At 41.5% G+C, this 22,904-nt stretch overlaps 1 pseudogene; it reads left to right on the forward strand.

Annotated features, from left to right (window-relative positions):
* The first annotated feature begins 19,809 nt into the window (after positions 1–19,809).
* LOC136331969 (leukocyte immunoglobulin-like receptor subfamily A member 6) lies at positions 19,810–22,679 on the forward strand (annotated as a pseudogene).
* The last annotated feature ends 225 nt before the right edge of the window (positions 22,680–22,904 follow it).

A 22,904-nucleotide genomic window follows, 5' to 3' on the forward strand; every position in this document is an offset into this window, starting at 1 on the left:
GGAGGGCGGGCGGCAGTGGGAGAAAAAAGCGCGATTCTGCTGGCAGGGTGGAAGCCAGCTGGCCACCACTGGGCTCAGGTGTGAGCTCAATCTAGCCCAGCTGGGGAGAAGGGGGTGTGCAAAAGCGGTCAAGCTCAGTTGCCGGCAGCCTGTAATCCAGACTGTGGGAGAAGGGTGGGAACCCCAGAAAGGGTGGAAACCAGCCCCTGAGTAAGGGAAGAAGAGCACAGCCTTGCCCCGCCCGTGCAACTCAGACTTGTGGTCTGACTTGGTAGCCGGCTCTTCCCACGAGGGTGGAGCCAAAAGCCTAGAAGAGGTGGAATTCCACTACTGAGCTGAGCTTGGGCACACAGTCCTGCCCAGCGGTAGAGCCAAGGCTAGCAGCCATTCCTTAAGTGGGCTCCTCCTGCAAGGGCAGGGCACAAGCCCTGAAACAGGCGGAGACCCACAGCTGAGTAAAGGTGCTTGCCAGTGCCCTCAGGACCGAGCATAACGTCACACACGGGGGCGGGGAAAAGCCCAAGGCCACCAACGCTTGTGCACCCAAGCATGTGATCACAGCCACTCCCGTGAAGAGAAAATGCAGAGGCAGAGAAATACAACACAAATAATCCAAGAGAAATCCTCAGAAAAGGACATGACTGAATCAGATATAACCAAATTACCAGATGCAGAGTTTAAAATAACAATTGTTAGGATGCTCAAAGATATTAGAACAACCATAGATGGCCATTACGAAAACCTAAAAGAGATAACAAATATAAAAAAGGACATTGAAATAATAAAAAAGAATCAGTCAGAAATGACAAATACAATATCGGAAATAAAGAATACAATGGAAGGAATTAAAAGCAGGATGGATGAAGCAGAGAATCAATTCAGCGAGTTAGAGGACATGAAAAATAAAGGTACGGAAGCAGAGCAGAAAAAAGAAAAGAGACTCAAAAAGTCTGAGGAAACTCTAAGAGAGCTCTGTAACAACATGAAGAGAAATAACATCCGCATTATTGGGGTTCCTGAAGAAGAAGAGAAAGAACAAGGGATAGAGACTTTGTTCAAACATATTATAGTGGAAAACTTCCCTCAATTAAGGCAGGAAAACATTTTACATGTTCAGGAAGCACAGAGAACTTGATTAAGGAGAAACCCAAAGAAACCAACACCAAGACACATCATAATTAAAATACCAAAGCTAAATGATAAAGAGAAAATATTAAAAGCTGCTAGAGAAAAAAAGATTATCACCTACAAAGGAGCCCCCATAAGGATGACTTCTGACTTCTCAACAGAAACACTTGAGGCCAGAAGAGAATGGCAAGAAATATTCAAAGTAATGCAGAACAAGAACCTACAGCCAAGACTAATTTATCCAGCAAGGCTATCATTTAAAATTGCAGGAGAAATAAAAAGCTTTACAGACAAAAAAAACCCTCAAGAAATTCACTGCAACCAAACCAAGGCTGCAAGAAATGCTAAGGGAACTGTTGTAAACAGATCAAAGGAAAAAAAGAATATAGCAAAAGAGGAATACAGTTTTAAAGAAAAAAATTGGCAACAAACAATTACATATCAGTAATAACATTAAATGTTAATGGATTAAATGATCCAATCAAGAGATAGGGTAGCTGAGTGGATAAGAAAACAGGACCCATACATATGCTGTCTACAAAAGACACACCTTAAATCAAAAGATGCACACAGACTGAAGATAAAAGGATGGAAAAAAATATTTCACACAAATGGAAATGAAAAAAAAGCTGAAGTAGCAATACTTATATCAGACAAATTGGACTTTAAAACAAAGACCATAGGTAGAGATAAAGGTCACTACATAATGATAGAGGGAGCAATCCAAAAGGAAGATATAACCATTATAAATATCTATGAACCTAATATAGGAGCACCTAAATATATAAAGCAGACTTTGATGAACTTAAAGGGCGAGATCAACAGCAATACTATAATAGTAGGAGATTTCAATATCCCATTAACATCATTAGATAGATACTCAAGAAAGAAAATTAACAAAGAAACAGCAGACTTAAAAAACATATTAGATCAACTCGATTTAATAGATATCTTCAGAACCTTTCACCCTAAAACAGCAGAATATACATTCTTTTCAAGCACTTATGGTACATTCTCTAGAATAGACCACATGTTAGGGCACAAAAGCGGTCTCAACAAATTTAAGAAGATTAAAATCATATCGAGCACTTTCTTTTATCACAATGGCATTAAACTAGAAATCAACCACAATAGAAAAATTGAAAAACATTGAAACACCTGGAAACTAAATAGCATGTTATTAAATAACGAATGGGTTAACATTGAGATCAAAGAAGAAATTAAAAAATTCCTAGAAACAAACGATAATGAGCATACATCAACTCAAAATTTATGGGACACATTACCCTGGCCAGTTGGCTCAGCGGTAGAGCGTTGGCCTAGCGTGCGGAGGACCCGGGTTCAATTCCCGGCCAGGGCACACAGGAGAAGCGCCCATTTGCTTCTCCACCCCTCCGCCGCGCTTTCCTCTCTGTCTCTCTCTTCCCCTCCCGCAGCCAAGGCTCCATTGGAGCAAAGATGGCCCGGGCGCTGGGGATGGCTCTGTGGCCTCTGCCTCAGGCGCTAGAGTGGCTCTGGTCACAACATGGTGACGCCCAGGATGGGCAGAGCATCGCCCCCTGGTGGGCAGAGCATCGCCCTTGGTGGGCATGCTGGGTGGATCCCGGTTGGGTGCATGCGGGAGTCTGTCTGACTGTCTCTCCCCGTTTCCAGCTTCAGAAAAATGAAAAAAAAAAAGAAAAAAAAATTTATAGGACACAGCAAAAGCAATCCTGAGAGGGAAGTTTATAGCATTACAGGCATACCTCAAGAAGCTAGAAAAAGCTCAAATAAACAACTTAACCCTGCATCTAAAAGAACTAGAAAAAGAACAGCAAGTAAAGCCCAGAGCTAGTAGAAGAAAGGAAATAATAAAGATCAGAGCAGAAATAAATGACATAGAGGCTAAAGAAACGATACAGAGGATCAATGAAACCAGGAGCTGGTTCTTTGAAAAGGTAAACAAAATTGATGAATCTTTAACGAGATTCACCAAGAAAAAAAGAGAGAGGACTCAAATAAATAAAATTAGAAACGAGAGTGGAGAAATAACAACTTACACAACAGAAATACAAAATATTGTAAGAAAATACTATGAAGAACTGTACGCCAAAAAAACTAGACAACCTAGATGAAATGGACAAATTCCTTGAATCATATAATCTTCCAAAAATCAATCTGGAAGAATCAGAAAACCTAAACAGACCAATTACAACAAATGAGATTGAAACAGCTATCAAAAAACTCCCAAAAAAGAAAAGTCCTGGGCCTAATGGCTTCACAAGTGAATTCAACCAAATATTCAAAGAACTAACTTCTACCTTTCTCAAGCTATTTCAAAAAATTCAAGAGGAAGGAAGACTTCCAAACTCCTTTTATTAGGCAAGCATAATTCTGATTCCAAAACCAGGCAAAGAAAGCAACAAGGATGAAAACAAATTCAAAGTGAAAGGTTGGAAAACAATACTCCAAGCAAACAACACCCAAAAAAAAGCAGGTGTAGCAATACTCATATCTAATAATGCTGACTACAAGACAGAAAAAGTACTCAGAGACAAAAATAGTCATTTCATAATGATTAAGGGGACACTGAATCAAGAAGACATAACAATACTTAATATATATGCACCAAACCAAGGAGCACCAAAATATATAAGACAGCTACTTATTGACCTTAAAACAAAAACTGACAAAAATACAATCATACTTGGAGACCTCAATACACCGCTGACGATTCTAGATCGGTCATCCAAACAGAGAATCAATAAAGATATAGTGGCCTTAAATGAAATACTAGAACACCTGGATATGATAGACATCTATAGGACACTTCATCCCAAAGCGACAGAGTATACATTTTTCTCTAGTGTACATGGAACATTCTCAAGAATTGACCATATGTTGGGCCACAAAGACAATATCAGCAAATTTAGAAAAATGGAAATTGTGCCAAGCATATTCTCTGATCATAAAGCCTTGAAACTAGAATTCAACTACAAAAAAGAGGGGGAAAAACCCACAAAAATGTGGAAACTAAACAACATACTTCTAAAAAATGAATGGGTCAAAGAAGAAATAAGTGCAGAGATCAAAAGATATATACAGACAAATGAAAATGAAAATACGACATATCAGAATCTCTGGGATGCAGCAAAAGCAGTACTAAGAGGGAAGTTCATATCACTTCAGGCCTATGTGAACAAACAAGAGAGAGCCGAAATAAACCACTTAACTTCACACCTTAAGGAACTAGAAAAAGAAGAACAAAGACAACCCAAAACCAGCCAAAGAAAGGAGATAATAAAAATCAGAGCAGAAATAAATGAAATAGAGAACAGAAAAACTATAGAAAAAATCAATAAAACAAGGAGCTGGTTCTTTGAAAAGATCAACAAAATCGACAAACCCTTGGCAAGACTCACCAAGGAAAAAAGACACAGGACTCAAATAAATAAAATCCAAAATGAAAGAGGAGAGATCACCACAGACATCATAGATATACAAAGAATTATTGTAGAATACTATGAAAAACTATATGCCACCAAATACAACAATCTAGAAGAAATGGATAAATTCCTAGAACAATACAACCTTCCTAAACTGAGTCATGAAGAAGCAGAAAGCCTAAACAGACCAATCAGCAGGGAGGAAATAGAAAAAACTATTAAAAACCTCCCCAAAAATAAAAGTCCAGGCCCAGACGGTTATACTAGTGAATTCTATCAAACATTCAAAGAAGACTTGGTTCCTATTCTACTCAAAGTCTTCCAGAAAATTGAAGAAGAAGCAATACTTCCAAACACATTTTATGAGGCCAACATAACCCTCATACCAAAACCTGGCAAGGATGGCACAAAAAAAGAAAACTACAGACCAATATCTCTAATGAATACAGATGCTAAAATACTAAACAAAACACTGGCAAATCGAATACAACAACATATTAAAAAAATAATACATCATGATCAACTGGGATTCATCCCAGAATCTCAAGGATGGTTCAACATACGTAAAACGGTTAACATAATACACCATATAAACAAAACAAAGAACAAAATCCACATGATCTTATCAACAGACACAGAAAAGGCTTTCGATAAAATACAGCACAATTTTATGTTTTAGACTCTCAACAAAATGGGTATAGAATGAAAATATGTCAACATGATAAAGGCCATATATGATAAACAATCAGCCAACATCATATTAAATGGTGTAAAACTGAAGACTTTCCACCTTAAATCAGGAACACGACAGGGTTGTCCACTCTCTCTACTCTTATTTAACGTGGTGCTAGAAGTTCGGGCCAGAGCAATCAGACAAGACAAAGAAATAAAAGGCATCCATATCGGAAAAGAAGAAGTAAAGGTATCACTTTTTGCTGATGATATGATCCTATACATCGAAAACCCGAAGGACTCCACAAAAAGATTACTAGAAACAATAAACCAATACAGTAAGGTTGCAGGATACAAAATTAACATACAAAAGTCCATAGCCTTTCTATATGCCAACAATGAAATATTAGAAAACGAACTCAAAAAAATAATACCCTTCATGATTGCAACAACAACAAAAAAAAAACCTAGGAATAAACATAACAAAGAATGTAAAGGACCTATATAAAGAAAACTACAAGGCATTGCTAAGAGAAATAGAAAAAGACACAATGAGATGGAAAAATATTCCTTGTTCTTGGATAGGAAGAATAAATATAATTAAAATGGCCATATTACCAAAAGTAATATATAAATTTAATGCAATTCCCATCAAAATTCCTATGACATTTTTTAAAGAAATGCAACAAAAAATCATAAGATTTATATGGAACTATAAAAAACCCTGAATAGCCAAAACAATCCTAAGGAAAAAGAATGAAGCTGGGGGCATTACAATACCTGACTTTAAACTATATTATAGGGCCACAATAATCAAAACAGCATGGTATTGGCAGAAAAATAGACACTCAGACCAATGAAACAGAATAGAAAGCCCAGAAATAAAACCACATATATATGGTCAAATAATCTTTGATAAAGGGGCCAACAACACAAAATGGAGAAAAGAAAGCCTCTTCAACAAATGGTGTTGGAAAAACTGGAAAGCCACATGCAAAAGAATGAAACTTGACTACAGCCTGTCCCCGTGTACTAAAATTAATTCAAAATGGATCAAAGACCTAAATATAAGATCTGAAACAATAAAGTACATAGAAGAAGACATAGGTACTAAACTCATGGACCTGGGTTTTAAAGAACATTTTATGAACTTGACTCCAATGGCAAGAGAAGTAAAGGCAAAGATAAATGAATGGGACTACATCAGAATAAAAAGTTTTTGCTCAGCAAGAGAAACTGATATCAAAATAAACACACAGCCAACTAAATGGGAAATGATATTTTCAAACAACAGCTCAGATAAGGGCCTAATATCCAAAATTTACAAAGAACTCATAAAACTCAACAACAAACAAACAACAATCCCATAAAAAAATGGGAAGAGGACATGAACAGACACTTCTCCCAGGAAGAAATACAAATGGCCAAAAGATATATGAAAAAATGCTCAGCTTCATTAGTTATTAGAGAAATGCAAATCAAAACTACAATGAGATACCACCTCACCCCTATTAGATTAGCTATTATCAACAAGACGGGTAATAGCAAATGTTGGAGAGGCTGTGGAGAAAAAGGAACCCTCATACACTGTTGGTGGGAATGTAAAGTAGTACAACCATTATGGAGGAAAGTTTGGTGGTTCCTCAAAAAACTGCAAATAGAACTACCTTATGACCCAGCAATCCCTCTACTGGGTATATACCTCAAAACCTCAGAATCATTGATACGTAAAGACACATGTAGCCCCATGTTCATTGCAGCACTGTTCACAGTGGCCAAGACATGGAAACAACCAAAAAGCCTTTCAATAGAAGACTGGATAAAGAAGATGTGACACATATACACTATGGAATACTACTCAGCCATAAGAAATGATGACATCAGATCATTTACAGCAAAATGGTGGGATCTTGATAACATACGGAGTGAAATAAGTAAATCAGAAAAAAAGAAGAACTACATGATTCCATACATTGGTGGAACATAAAAACGAGACTAAGAGACATGGACAAGAGTGTGGTGGTTACCAGGGGTGGGGGGAGGGAGGACGCAGGAGGGAGGGAGGGAGAGAGTTAGGGGGAGAGGGAGGGGCACAGAGAAAACTAGATAGAGGGTGACGGAGGACAATCTGACTCTGGGCGAGGGTATGCAACATAATTTAATGACAAGATAACCTAGACATGTTTTCTTTGAATATATGTACCCTGAATTATTAATGTCATCCCATTAATATTAATAAAAATTTATTTTAAAAAAAACAGGCAAAGACAACACAAAAAAAAAATTATAGGCCAATATTCCTGATGAACTTAGATGCAGAAATCCTCAACAATATATTAGCAAACTGAATCCAGCAATATATGAAAAAAATCATACACCATGATCAAGTGGGATTTATTCTGGGGAGGCAAGGCTGGTACAATATTCGCAAATCAATCAATGTGATTCATCACATAAAAAAAAGAAAGGAGAAAAACCACATAATAATTTCAATAGATGCAGAAAAAGCATTTGAAAAAGTCCAGCACCCATTCATGATCTAAACTCTCAGCAAAGTGGGAATACAGGGAACATACCTCAACATGATAAAGGCCATCTATGACAAACTCACAGCCAACATCATACTCAATGGGCAAAAATTAAGAGCAATCCCCTTAATCTCAGGAACAAGGCAGGGGTGCCCCCTTTCACCACTCTTATTCAACATAGTTCTGGAAGTCCTAGCCACAGCAATCAGACAAGAAAAAGAAATAAAAGGCATCCGAACTGGAAAAGAAGAAGTAAAACTATCATTATTTGCAGATGATATGTTATTGTATATAGAAAACCCTAAAGTCTTAGTCAAAAAACTATTAGACGTAATAAATGAATTCGGCAAGGTGGCAGGATATAAAATCAATACTCAGAAATCAGAGGCATTTTTATACACTAATAATGAACTGTCAGAAAGAGAAATCAAGGAGTCAATCCCCTTTACCATTGCAACCAAAAAAATAAAGTACCTAGGAATAAACTTAACCAAGGAGATTAAAGACTTGTACTCGGAAAATTATAAAACATTGATAAAAAAAATCAGGGAAGATACAAATAAGTGGAGGCATATACCGTGCTCATGGTTAGGAAGAATAAACATTATTAAAATGTCTATATTACCCAAAGCAATTTATAAATTCAATGCAATACCGATTAAAATACCAATGACTTACTTCAAAGATATAGAACACATATTCCAAACATTTATATGGAACCAAAAGAGAACATGAATAGCCTCAGCAATCTTGAAAAGGAAGAATAAAGCGGGAGGTATCACACTTCCAGATACCAAGTTATATTATAAGGCCATTGTACTCAAAACAGCATGGTACTGGCATAAGAACAGGCACATAGATCAGTGGAAGAGAACTGAGAACCCAGAAATAAACCCACAGCTCTATGGACAACTGATATTTGACAAAGGAGGTAAGAAAATACAATGGAGTAAAGACAGCCTCTTCAACAAATGGTGTTGGGAAAATTGGACAGCTACCTGCAAAAAAATGAAACTAGACCACCAACTTACACCACTCACAAAAATAAACTCAAAATGGATAAAATACTTAAATGTAAGCCGTGAAACCATAAGCATCTTAGAAGAAAACATAGGCACTAAGCTCTCTGACATATCTCGCAGCAATATATTTGCTGATTTGTTTCCACAGGCAAGTGAAATAAAAGGCAGGATGAACAAATGGAACTTTATCAAACTAAAAAGCTTCTGCACAGATAAAGACAATAAGAACAGAATAAAAAGACAAACTACACAATGGGAGAACATATTTGACAATATGTCTGATAAGGGTTTAATAACCAAAATTTATAAAGAACTTGTAAAACTTAATACCAGGAAGACAAACAATCCAATCAAAAAATGGGCAAAAGAAATTAATAGACACTTCTGCAAAGAGGACACACAGATGGCCAATAGGCATATGAAAAAATGTTCAACATCACTAATGATTAGAGAAATGCAATTTAAAAGCACAATGAGATATCACCTCACACCAGTCAGAATGGCGCTCATCAATAAAACAACACAGAATAAGTGCTGGCGAGGATGTGGAGAAAAGGGAACCCTCCTGCACTGCTGGTGGGAATGCAGACTGGTGCAGCCACTGTGAAAAACAGTATGGAGATTCCTCAAAAAATTAAAAATCAAACTGCCTTTTGATCCAGCTATACCACTGTTAGGAATATACCCCAAGAACACCATAGCACTGTTTGAAAAGAAGAAATGCACCCCCATGTTTGTGGCAGCATTGTTCACAATAGCAAAGATCTGGAAACAGGCCAAGTGTCCATCAGAGGATGAGTGGATTAAAAATCTTTGGTATATATATACTATGGAATACTACTCAGCCATAAGAAATGATGACATAGGATCTTTTACAACAACATGGATGGGCCTTGATAACATTATACTGAGTGAAAGAAGTAAATCAGAAAAAACTAAGAACTATATGATTCTATACATAGGTGGGACATAAAGATGAGACTCAGAGACATGGAATACAGTGTTGGGGTTACAGGGTGGGGGAGGAGAGGGAGGGGGTTGGGCAAGGGGAGGGGCACAAAGAGCATGGCTCTTCAGCATTTGCCATATTCCCCCTTTAATCTATAGACAGACAGCAAATATTTACTTATGGTGTTTCCACTATAAAGACTGCTGTCTTAGGGACAAATGCTGATGAACTATTTCAGCAGTTCCTCCTTCTTCAAAGACTTATATGTCAACATAGAGCTCCATGTTTCATAGGACATACTCAAGCTCACTCCATGCTCCCTGGAGCTTTAGCACAAGGGAATGCCTTTTTTTTTTTTCTCTTTTCTTTTTTTTTTTTTTTTTTGTTATATATTTTTTTCTTTATTTATTTTTTGTATTTTTCTGAAGATGGAAATGGGGAGGCAGTCAGACATACTCCCGCATGCACCTGACTGGGATCCGCCTGGCATGCCTACTGGGGGGGAATGCTCTGCTCATCTGGGGTATTGCTCTGTTGCAATCAGAGCCATTCTAGCACATGAGGCAGAGGCCATGGGGCCATCCTTAGTGCCTGGGGTGGCTTTGCTCTGGTGGAGCCTTGGCTGTGGGACGGGAAGAGAGAGACAGAGAGGAAGGAGAGGGGGAGGGTGGAGAAGTAGATGGGCGCTTCTTCTGTGTGTTCTGACTGGGAATTGAACCCGGGAATCCTGCACACCAGGCCAATGCTCTACCACTGAGCCAACCGGCCAGGGCCTAGGAATGCCCTTGTTGAGCAAGCTATCCAAAAAAAAATTATATGGAGCAACATTGACAGAACAAGCAAGTCAGTCTCATACTATTCATCATCAGAACACTGCAGCCCGGTGTAAACAGTTTCAACTTTCTCGGGAAGTACCACGGCAGATTGGGAAATCCTGCCCAAGGGGTCCTATACTTCCCCTTCATTTGGAGTTAACCCTCAAGGACCCCTACCAGGACAACTTTGGCAGATGGATGTTATTCATATACCTTCATTTGGCAAACAGTCGTATGTCCACATTACAGTGGATACATATTCCGGATCTATAGTAACCTCTGTCAGAACAGGAGAGGCTGCTAAGCATGTTATAGCTCATTGTCTGTATGCATTGTTCTATTATTGGATTTCCTAAACTGGCTAAACTGAAAATGCTCCTGCATATGGAGCAAAAGCATTTACTGTATTTTGTCATGCTTACAATCTTTAAAGTTAAGGTATTATTAAAGTGTACTCAGCAAACATTTTAAGGTCAATTTAAAAAAAAAATTTAAATGGAGTAGTCATATCCTGGAACTCCTACAGGTCTATCATATCATGCTTCTTACTTAAAAAAATTTACATTTCTTTTGAATGCTGATGAACAGGAGACACCAAATCTTTTTCGCCTGCAAACTACTACCTTCTTTATTAGATCCAGCTAATAACACTGTTTTGTCTTTTTCCAAATAGCTCCAGATATATGGAAAAGATTTATATAGGCGGATGGGGATCCTCAAACCCCTCTGCAAGATCTTCTGAGCATGGCTTTTAAGATACTTAGAGGCAGAAAAAACCCAATAGAGATCAGGGGAACTACCAGCTTTTAGGATACACCTTTAAAGGCTCCAACACCCCAAAGGGCTCTCATAGGATGCCATCTGGGTCCTGCTTCAATAGTGGAAAGGAAGATTATTGAGCTAAAGCCTGCCAGGCTTACATGCCTCTGCTGTGAGGAAACAGGGACACTGGAAGGTAGGCTTCCCCCTCACTCCTCTAAGGGAGGGTTCAGTCTCTTCCAGCCTGCTCCAGCCACCTGTAACCTAACCTTGCCCAGAATGCTGGGGTTAGCCACTGAAGGCTGAAGGTGCCCAGGGCCATCGTCCCCATCTATGACACTGTGGATGAGCCTAGGGTATTTCTTCCAAGAAGCAGGTAAACTGATCTCATTTGCACAAGGGCCACTTAACTATGTTTTGCCTGAATAGTCAGGTTTTTTATTCTTCCCTCAAAGATCTCTGTTGTGGGTGTTGATAGTCCTATTCTCTGCTGCTTTGCTTAATATATAGTGTTTCCTTTTTCCCTCCTACCTCAATGCCCCACTCATATTTCAGGCCAGGACCTACTCCTAATTTAGAGCTCTCTTTCCCCCTTTTGCCAACTTCTATTATGAATCTACCTTTGCCATCCAGCTTAGTGTATCCCAAGGTTCTCTTTACCATACCACAGAGCTCCAGGGAAAAGCAACCTGGTCTCATCTCTCCAGGCAGAGGATAACAGAAGCTCCATATCCACGCATGCTGCAAATGGCCTTTCCAGTCTACCTGAATCATTACCAGCTAGAAGCAGTGGTCATTGGGACTTGGACATGAGGTGCAAAGTATAGAATGGTGACAATTCCAGTGCCATGAGGACTTTTCCTGTGGGGAACTTTCCTGGACTCCTGCTCCCTGTAACAGCTCCTAACAGACTGAACTGTGGTTGGGTTGCATTTTTCAGGAATTTGGCATGGTGATGTGGCCAACTTGGACTTGGTGAACATGGTGAGGACACTACTCTTTTATGGATTTTTGCTGTATTGGCCAAGAGTTTGCTTAAAGGCTTTTAATCACTGTAAAAAAATATAGAAGACTGGACAAAGAAGATGGAGCACATATACACCATGGTATACTATTCAGCTAGAAAAAATGATGACATCGGATCACTTACAACAGAATGGTGAAATCTTGATAACATTATGCGGAGTGAAATAAGTGAATCAGAAAAAAACAAGAACTGCAGAATTCCATACATTGGTGGGACATAAAAATGAGACTAAGAGACATGGACAGGTGTGGGGTGGTTTTGGGGGGTGGGGGGAGGGGAGGAGGGATAGGGGGAGGGGGAAGGGGAGGGGTACAAAGAAAACTGGATAAAGGGTGATGGAGGACGATCCCTCTTTGGGTGATGGGTATGCAACAGAACTAAATGACAAGATAACCTGGAAATGTTTTCTTTGAATATATGTACCCTGATTTATTGATGTCACCCCATTAAAATAAAAATTTATTCATAAAAAATATACCAAAGCTAAGTAATAAAGAGAAAATATTAAAAGCTGCAAGAGAAAAAAAGCTATCACCTACAAAGGAGCCCCCATAAAAATGACATCCGACTTCTCAACAGAAACACTTCTGCAGATGATATGATATTGTATATAGAAAACTCTAAAGTCTCAATTAAAAAACTACTGGACCTGATAAATGAATTCAGCAAAGTGGCAGGATATAAAATCAATACTCAGAAATCAGAGGCACTTTTATACACCAACAATACACAGTCAGAAAGAGAAATTAAGGAAACAATCCCCTTCACTATTACAAACAAAAAAATAAGTACCTAGGAGTAAACTTAACGAAGGAGACTAAAGACTTGTACTCAGAAAATTATAAAGCATTGATAAAAGAAATCAAGGAAGATACAAACAAGTGGAAGCATATACCGTGCTCATGGTTAGGAACAATAAACATCATTAAAATGTCTATATTACCCAAAGCAATCTATAAATTCAATGCAATACCAATGACATACTTCAAAGATATAGATCACATATTCCAAAAATTTATATGGAACCAAAAAAGAACATGAGTAGCCTCAGCAATCTTAAAAAAGAAGAATAAAGTGGGAGGTATCATCCTTCCTGATATCAAGTTATACTACAGGCTGTTGTATTCAAAGCAGCCTGGTACTGGCATAAGAACAGGCATATAATCAATGGAAAAGAACAGAGAACCCAGAAATAAACTCAGAGCTCTATGGACAACTGATATTTGACAAAGGAGGTAAGGAAATACAATGGAGTAAAGACAGCCTCTTTAACAAATGGTGTTGGAAAAATTGGACAACTACCTGGAAAAAATAAAACTAGATCACCAGCTTACACCATTCACAAAAATAAACTCAAAACGGATAAAAGACTTAAATGTAAGCCATAAAACCATAAGCATCTTAGAAGAAAACATAGGCACTAAGCTCTCTGACATCTCTCGCAGCAATATATTTGCTGATTTATCTCCAGTGCTTGTTGAAAAGACAGGATAAACAAATGGGACTATATCAAACTAAAAAGCTTTTGCACAGCTGAAGACAATAAGAACAGAATAAAAAGACAAACTACACAATGGGAGAACATATTTGACAATATGTCTGATAAGGGTTTAATAACCAAAATTTATAATGAACTTGTAAATCTCAACACCAAGAAGACAAACTATCCAATCAAAAAATGGGAAAAAGAAATAAATAGACATTTCTCCAAAGAGGACATACAGATGGCCAATAGGCATATGAAAAAATGCTAAACATCACTAATCATTAGAGAAATGCAAATTAAAACCACAATGAGATATCACCTCACACCAGCCAGAATGGCACTCATCAACAAAACAACACAGAATAAGTGCTGGCGAGGATGTGGAGAAAAGGGAACCCTCCTGCACTGATGGTGGGAATGCAGACTTGGTGCAGCCACTGTGAAAAACAGTATGGAGATTCCTCAAAAAATTAAAAATCAAACTGCCTTTTGATCCAGCTATACCACTGTTAGGAATATACCCCAAGAACACCATAGCACTGTTTGAAAAGAAGAAATGCACCCCCATGTTTGTGGCAGCATTGTTCACAATAGCAAAGATCTGGAAACAGCCCAAGTGTCCGTCAGAGGACAAGTGGATTAAAAAGCTTTGGTACATATATACTATGGAATACTACTCAGCCATAAGAAATGATGACATCGGATCATTTACAATAACATGGATGGGCCTTGATAACATTATATGGAGTAAAATAAGTAAATCAGGAAAAACTAAGAACTATATGAATCCATACATAGATGGGACATAAAAATGAGACTCAGAGACATGAAGAAGAATGTGATGGTAACAGGTGTAGAGGAGTGGGGGGAAGGGGGAGGGGACGAGGAAGGTGAGAGTGGGGGCAGGGGAGGGGCACAAAGAAAACCAGACAGAAGGTGACGGAGACAATTTGACTTTTGGTGAGGGGTATACAGCATAATCAAATGTCCAAATAATCTGGAGATGTTTTCTCTCAACATATGTACCCTGATTTATCAAAGTCACTGCATTAAATTTAATTTAAAAAAAAAGACAAAAGGACGATAGATTCACCTTGACCAGGAGTTGAGATTGCCTTCTCACACTCATTATTTTACTCACAGAAAAGCATGCAGGAGTGGCTGGGGCCAGTGCTTGTTGAATTCTCTCAAACACATCAAGAGGATTATTTGTGCCTTAAAAATATTTACTACTCCTGTTTTACAACCAGTATCCTGTTAGAAAGGACATAAAATTCTGCTCAGTAGAATGGAATATCCGGATTGATGAACCTGTCAAATATGACTGTCCCAAATTCTGCATTTTCCAGGACAAAAAAAAAGTGAGCTTCTGAAATCCTAGTTTCTAGAGTAAGCATTTTCTCAGGAACATTTTCAAAAACTTAAGATGAAGCATCACAAGATTATGCTTTAAATATCAAAAAGCTAATTACAAATCTATATGGAAAACAAAAGGAGCATAAGATGTAGTCCAATTTGTTTATTTTTATTCCTTTGACTCCTTTGCCCAAGGAGATATATTGGCAAACATATTTGCTATGAGAGATGTCTGTGATTTTATTTCCAAAGTTTTCTTCTAGGATTTCTATGGTTTCACAACTTACACTGAAGTCTTTTGTTTGTTGAGTTTATTCTTGTATGCAGCATATGTTGGTAGCCTAGTTTCATTTTTTTAACATGTACTTATCCTCTTTTTCCAACACCATCTATTGAAGAGACTGTCTTTACTCCATTGTATACCCTTGCCTCTTTTGTCAAACAGAAATTGACCTAAAGGCATGGGTTTATTTCTGGATTCTCTATTCTGCTCCATTAATCTATATTGATCTGTATTCTGCTCCATTGATCCATTCCACTCTGAATGCACCCTATCTCATCTGATTTCAAAAAAAAAAAAAAACCCCATTGATCTGTATGCCTGTTTTTATGCCAGTGCCAGGCTGTATAGATTACAATGAACTTGTAGTATAGTTAGATATCAGGTAGTATAATACCTCCATTTTTTTTTAATTTATTGATTTTTAGAGAGAGAGAAAAAGAGAGAGAGAGAGAGAGAGAAACATTGATCCATTGCTTCACTTATTCAGGCCATCACTGGTTGATTCCTGCAAGCTCCCTGACCAGGGGTCACACCTTCAATCTCAGCATGTCAGACAACACTCTGGCCAACTGAACTATCCAACCACAGCATGTTCCTCTTTCTCAAGTTTGCTGAGGTTATTTGGAGTCTTTTTGGGTTCCATGTAAATTTTTGGAGTATTTGTTCTAGATCGTGAGATACGACATTGATATTTAATAAAGATACATTGCTTTAGATATTATGGACATTTTAATGATGTTAATTTCTCCCATCCATGAACATGATATATGTTTCCACTTGTTTGTGTCTTCCTCTTTTTCTTTCTTCAGTATCACATAATTTCCAAAGTACAGGTGATTTATGTCTTTGGTTAAATATATTCCTAAGTACTTTACTTTATTTTTTTGCTCCAATAGAAAATGGGACTGTCTTCTTAATTTCTCTTTCTGATAGTTCATTATTGGTATATAAACATGCCACTGATGTATTTTTTTATTTTATTTAGAAAATTAAATTTAACAGGGTGACATTGATCAGTAGAGTGCACAGGTTTCAGGTAAACATTGTTATAGCAACTGAACTGTTGGTTATGTTGCATATGCATCACCCAAAGTCAAATCATTTTTCATCACCATATCTTTGTCCCTCTTCACACCCTTTTCTCCACCCCCTACCCTATGTCCTCCTGCCCTTGGTAACCACTTCACTTTTATCTATGTTCATGAGTTTCAGTTTCACATTCCACCTATGTGTGACATCATACAGTTCTTAGATTTTTCTGATTTACTAATTTTACTCAGTGTAATGTTCTCAAGGTCCATCCATGTTGTGAATGGCAATATATCATTTCTTTTGGCTTAGTAGCATTTTATTGTACATATTTACCACACCTTCTTTTTTTTTTTTTTTTTTTTTTTGTATTTTTCTGAAGCTGGAAACGGGGAGAGACAGACAGACTCTCACATGCGCCCAACCGGGATCCACCCAGCACGCCCACCAGGGGGTGACGCTCTTCCCACCAGGGGGCGATGCTCTGCCCCTCCGGGGCTTCGCTCTGTTGTGACCAGAGCCACTCTAGCACCTGGAGCAGTGGCCAAGGAACCATCTCCAGCACCCGGGCTATCTTTGCTCCAATGGAGCCTCGGCTGCGGGAGGGACAGAGAGAGACAGAGAGGAAGGAGAGGTGGAGGGGTGGAGAAGCAGATGGGTGTTTATCCTGTGTGCCCTGACCGGGAATCGAACCCGGGACCTCTGCACGCCAGTCCGATGCTCTACCACTGAGCCAACCTGCCAGGGCCTACCACACCTTCTTTATCCAATCCTCTATCGAGGGACACTTTGGTTGTTTCCATGCCACTGATTTCTGAACGTTAATTTTCTATCTTGCTACTTTACTAAATTCATCGATCAGTTCTGGTAGCTTTTTGGTGGAATTTTTAGGGTTTTCTATGTGCAGCATCATGTCATCTGTGAATAATGACCATTCTTCTTCTACTATTTCAATTTGGATGATTTTTATTTCTTCTTCTTGCCTGAGGTTTGTGAGTAGGACTTCCAGTACTATGTTGAATAAGAGTGATGAAAGCAGACATCTTTGTCTCATTCCTGATCAATTATGATACTAAATGAAATAGGCCAGTCAGAGAAAGACAACTACCACATGACCTCACATAAATGTAGAATTCTAACCAAAAGTAGATATGCTATATTACTGATTTGCTGATATTAGTGTGACTAGCCATAAAACAGAGCTAAATAAGAAGGTACTAACAAAGTAAGTTTATAAAAGAATTCCTGCACAATGTTAAATTCAGTTTGTGGCTTTTATAACCATGATTCAGTATTACTGGTTTAGTAATCACAGTTATATATTCTGTAGCAAGTCAAAGCATATAATCAGTTCTGTACTTTCTCCTCTGGCCAAGCTCTCATTGCAGTTAAAATTCCCATTTCTGTTCAGTTTGATGCACATCAGGGGTGAACAGCCAAGCTGGAAGAATAACCATTTCTCCTCATTCACACCACACCGAGGTTTACAATCCTGATTCTCACTCAAGACAAGTTGTCAAAAAGATAACCTGACTGTGGGGATTTGTGGACACTTGTTCTAAGTTACTTGCTAGCTGCCATTCTTACAGGGAAGGAACAGACTCTGACGTTCAGAGATACCAGCTCCGGAACATATGTGCCCACAACCTTTCATTGGAAAAGTCTGAGCTGGGTTGCGTTGCCTCTCCCACCTCCACCCACTTCAGCACAGGACCCTCAGACTCCACCTTTTGATTCCTTTGTTCTATTTTTGTTCATCACCTCCTCCTTCCCTCTCCTTAAAAAAACCTGAGTTACAACCCATTTTTTTTACACACGCAATAGCATACAGCCAGGGGCCCCCAAACTTTTTACACAGGGGGCCAGTTCACTGTCCCTCAGACCATGGAGGGCCACCACATACAGTGCTCCAGTACACTGACCACCAGTAAAAGAAGTGCCCCTTCTGGAAGTGTGGCAGAGGCCGGATAAATGGCCTCAGTGGCCCACAGCCTGTAGTTTGGGGATGCCTGGTACACACTCGTGACAGGGCTGTGTTGACCATGAGCTAAGTCAGAGGGCATAGATATATTGATATATCCCAGTGCTCACTCTAAACATGTGGTGGGAACAGCCCTGTTTCTGATTTCCACCTCCCTGCCTGTGAGAGCCTGAGGCCCCTCTCAGTCCGCACAGAAGTGGGTAACCTCCCCGCTGAGCACTGCCTGCATGCCCCAGACACCAACAGCCACTCAGCTTTGGCCTCTTTTCTCTGTTCTGGTTCCCTCTCCACTTTGGAAAAATTCTCCTTTGGTGCATTACATATGGCTACATATTTCAGAAATATTATTCACAACATTTCTCAGCATCAGGGGAAAATGCAGGTTCTTAAGTGGGTATAACAATAGTCCAACTTTTTGTGGAGTTTAAGACAACATCACTCATGTCTCAACTCACATGTTCCAATCAGATCTGGAAATAAACAGAGATTCATCCCTCCCCTCCATGTCTTGGTGGCACCGACACGACAACCACTCTGAGGACTGAGGATCCTCACCATGTGCTGCGGAGGGAGAACATGGGACTCAGAGATCGTACATCGCAGCTCAAGGTCACGCAAGTAGTGGACAATGAAGAAATGTTTCAAGAAGAATCAGTGTGGTTCTCCAAATCAGGGCAATAACCCATTTGTTGTCCACTGAATCTGAAGACAGGATCATGTGACAAAGGCGATAGGTCTTTCCAAGGAATAAGGGCACTGACGAACATGATAGACGCAGGCTTGTTCCCAGAAAGGCAGGTGGATGTTGTCATAAAAAAGAGAAGTTCACCTGGGGACTGTGATAAAAAGCCACACTTTGAGGCCAGAAGGGACACGTTTACTTCCCTTATTTTTCTCTATTTCTCCATTTGCTCATTGTCAGAAACACTTGACCTGAACTGCACAGGGAGACGGTGGACCTTTCCCTGCTGATCTGAGCTCTGCAGTCACAGAGACCCATGTCTTCCTGAAGCATCTCCAGGGCTGGTGACCACCGTCCATGGTGAGGACGCCACAGGTAAGAGCTGATGGACAGGCTGAGGATGAAGGTGACCCCATGGGGGAGGCTCTGACAGGGAACGACGTGCCCTGGGTCACCTCATCTGGAAGGGGCATCTCAGGAGACTCAGGGTTTATTCCTGCTCGATCAAACTTGAGAACCAAGCTTATGAGGAGAGAATATTCTCCTTTCTGAGGGGCTGCTTATGTGACAGGATGGAATAGCCCCTGAGTGGCCACAACCTATGTTTCTATCCTGAGGACACTGAGCTCCTCCATCTGCACTGCCAGGACCGAACAGAAGAGACACCATGACCCCCATCTGCATGGCTCTGCTCTGCCTGGGTGAGATTGAGGAGAGGGAGGGGAAGCCCTGGTCCAGTGGGGACCCCGCCCCACAGCCAGGTCCGGTTCTCTCAGGACCCCTGGACTCAGGAGGCTCATGATGGTGGTGGTGGGGAATATGCTCAGGTTTTAAGGGCAAATCTCTCATAGGGACTCTCTTCCAGGGCTGAGTGTGACCCCAAGGGCCAGAATGCAGGCAGGTGAGTCTTTCTCCAAGGGGCACCAGGAACCATACCACAAGGGGAACCAGGAGCCATCCCCTAGTAAGTTTGGGATGGAGAACATCAATTCTGGGCTGACAGATGGGGGACATTTGTGGTGTTCGGGGCTGAGAGCTGGGGGTGGGGAATATCTTGGGACGCAGCCTCTAATTTCTTCCAGGGATCCTCCCCAAGCCCACTATCTGGGCTAAGCCAGGCTCTGTCATCCCCCTGAAGAAGTCCATGACCATCTGGTGTCAGGGGACCCTGCAGGCCCAGGAGTACCGTCTGTATAAAGAGGGAAACACACAACCTCTGAAACCAGAGAAGGCACTGAAGTCCGAGAACAAGGCCAAGTTCCCCATCAAGTACATGACAGAGCGTGATGCAGGGAGATATTACTGTACATACCGCAACATGAACACCTTATCAGGGCGCAGTGACCTCCTGGAGCTGGTGGTGACAGGTGAGGGGACACTCAGGGATCCCAGCCTCAGGCTCTGCCCTCAGGAAGGAGGTCTGCTTTCAAGGGGTCTCCCCTCTCACAGCCCAGCCCTGGGGGATGAGAGAGAGGTGTGAGCCCATCTAACACGCTGCCTCCTCCTCTCCTAGAATCCTACCGCAAACCCAGCCTCTCAGCCTTGCCCAGCCCTGTGGTGGCCTCAGGAGGGAATGTGACCCTCCAGTGTGGCTCAGAAGAGGGATTTGATAGGTTCATCCTGATAAGGAAGGAGATAACAGGTCCTCCTGGACTCTGGACTCAAAACAACATTCTAATGGGAAGTCCCAGGCCCTGTTCCCTGTGGGTCCCGTGACCCCCAGCCACAGGTGGACATTCAAATGTTATGGCTATCACAGGGACAGCCCCCAGGTGTGGTCACAGCCCAGTGATGTCCTGGAGCTCCTGGTCCCAGGTGAGTAAGTCCCATTAGTGTCCCATCCATGGATTGAGGCACCAGACTCATTACTGGCATCATTTCTGTGAAGGGAGCCCAGTGTGAGAGAATGGGGTGAGGCGACACAGGGGATCCTGGGTCAGAGACACAGAGAGAGACAATGAGACCTGGGTCAGGACAGGAGAAGACATTGTATGGGAGGGGCAGCCCCTGTAACTCACATCTGGTCTCTCCATGTGTGTCTCAGAAGCCCTCCATCTTGACCCAGCAGGGCCCCATCGTGGCCTATGGACAGAGCCTGAACTTTCAGTGTCTCTCTAATGTAAGCTATGACAGATTCATTCTCATCAAGGAGAAGGGATATGACCACCCCAAGATTTTTCTTGAGTCCCAGGCTGGGCTCTCTCAGGCCAACTTCTTCTTTGGCGTTGTGAAAATTTCCGAATGGGGCCGGTACAGATGCTATGGTGGATACAACCTCTCCTCCGAGTGGTCGGTGCCCAGTGACCCAGTGGACATCCTGGTGGCAGGTGAGGGGCCAGCCGGTTCAGTCAGGGACCCAGACTCTGCACAGACCCTGCTGGGGGATCTCAGGTGGTGATGGGCAGAGTGAACGAGCAGGGTCACAGGGAGGGGGACAGAGAGACAGGGGATGGGAGGGGAGGGGAGATTTAAGAAACAGAGACAGACAGGAGGAGGGTCCTCAGAGAGAGGGCTGCTGACTCTCAGGTCAGAACAAGGTGGTGGGCAGCCCCTCACCCACCCTCCCTCTCTCTCTCTCTCTCTAGGGGGGATTGCTGGTCGTCCCTCCCTCTTGGTGAAACCAGGAACTACTGTGGCCTCAGGAGAGAATGTGACCCTGCTGTGTCAATCTTTGAGGCTGACAGACACTTTCCTTCTGTCCAAGGAGGGGGCAGCCGACCTGCCCCAGCATCTTAAATCAGAGTTCCGAGCTCAGCAGTACCAGGCACAGTTCTCCATGAGTCCTGTGACCTCAGCCCACAGGGGGACCTACAGGTGCTACAGCTCACAGAACAGCAACCCCTACCTGCTGTCACAGCCCAGTGAGCCCCTGGAGCTCCTGAAGCCAGGTGAGGGGCCCCTAACCCTGTCTTTCTGTCAGCTCAGCGTTCTGTCCCCAGAAGAATGATGGGCTAAAAGAGGGGTGAGAGCTTCAGGGATTATTACCCAGAAGACATTTGTCCCTCAGAAACTCTCCTACTTCCTCCCACCCTTCCTCCAGCTTAGGTGCAGGAGGCACCAGGTGGACAGTGGGAGGGTCTGAGGGGGACACACTGCCAATGCAGGGGGAGTCTGAGTGAGCAGCTGTGGTCAGACTCTCATCACCTCCTGTTTCCCTTCCCAAGACTCTCTGGGTCCCCAGCCTGCACCCACAGACCCCCACCTTCACAGTTGATGAATCACTGGAATCTCTTTCCTCAGATGGAGCACAGCCCACTCCAGAGAAGCTCTGAGTCTCTCAGAGGATCTACTGCCCCCCAGACACTTAAGGACAGGCTTATGTTCCAGGGCGTCTGGGAGTCAGGACTTGCATAGACATCCAGTGACCCTGGGGTGATTTAATATTACCTTGCCCTCTGTGACCTCATTCTCCACAATCTCCAGCCCCAGGCACCCGAGACTACACAGTGGAGAATCTCATCTGGATGTGTGTGGCTGGCTTGGTCCTCGTGGTCCTTGGGGTGCTGCTGTTTCAAGCTTAGCATCAGAGAAGACCCCACGGTGCAGCCAGGATGGAAACACAAGAGATGACAAACCCACTATTCACTGAGGTAGAACCTTGGAAATGACTCTGATGACACCAGGAGGTTCTGGAAGAATACGTGAGCAGCACTGGGGACTCTCTGCTGGGCGTGTCCAAGGTGCAAGCGTGGTTCACGTGCAGGGGAAACATTGGGACTGTAGCCATAATTAAACAGTGGTCATTATATTTTATTTCATCAT

This window comes from Saccopteryx bilineata, chromosome 3 (genome assembly GCF_036850765.1).
Source record: "Saccopteryx bilineata isolate mSacBil1 chromosome 3, mSacBil1_pri_phased_curated, whole genome shotgun sequence".
Classification (NCBI taxonomy): Eukaryota; Metazoa; Chordata; class Mammalia; order Chiroptera; family Emballonuridae; genus Saccopteryx; species Saccopteryx bilineata.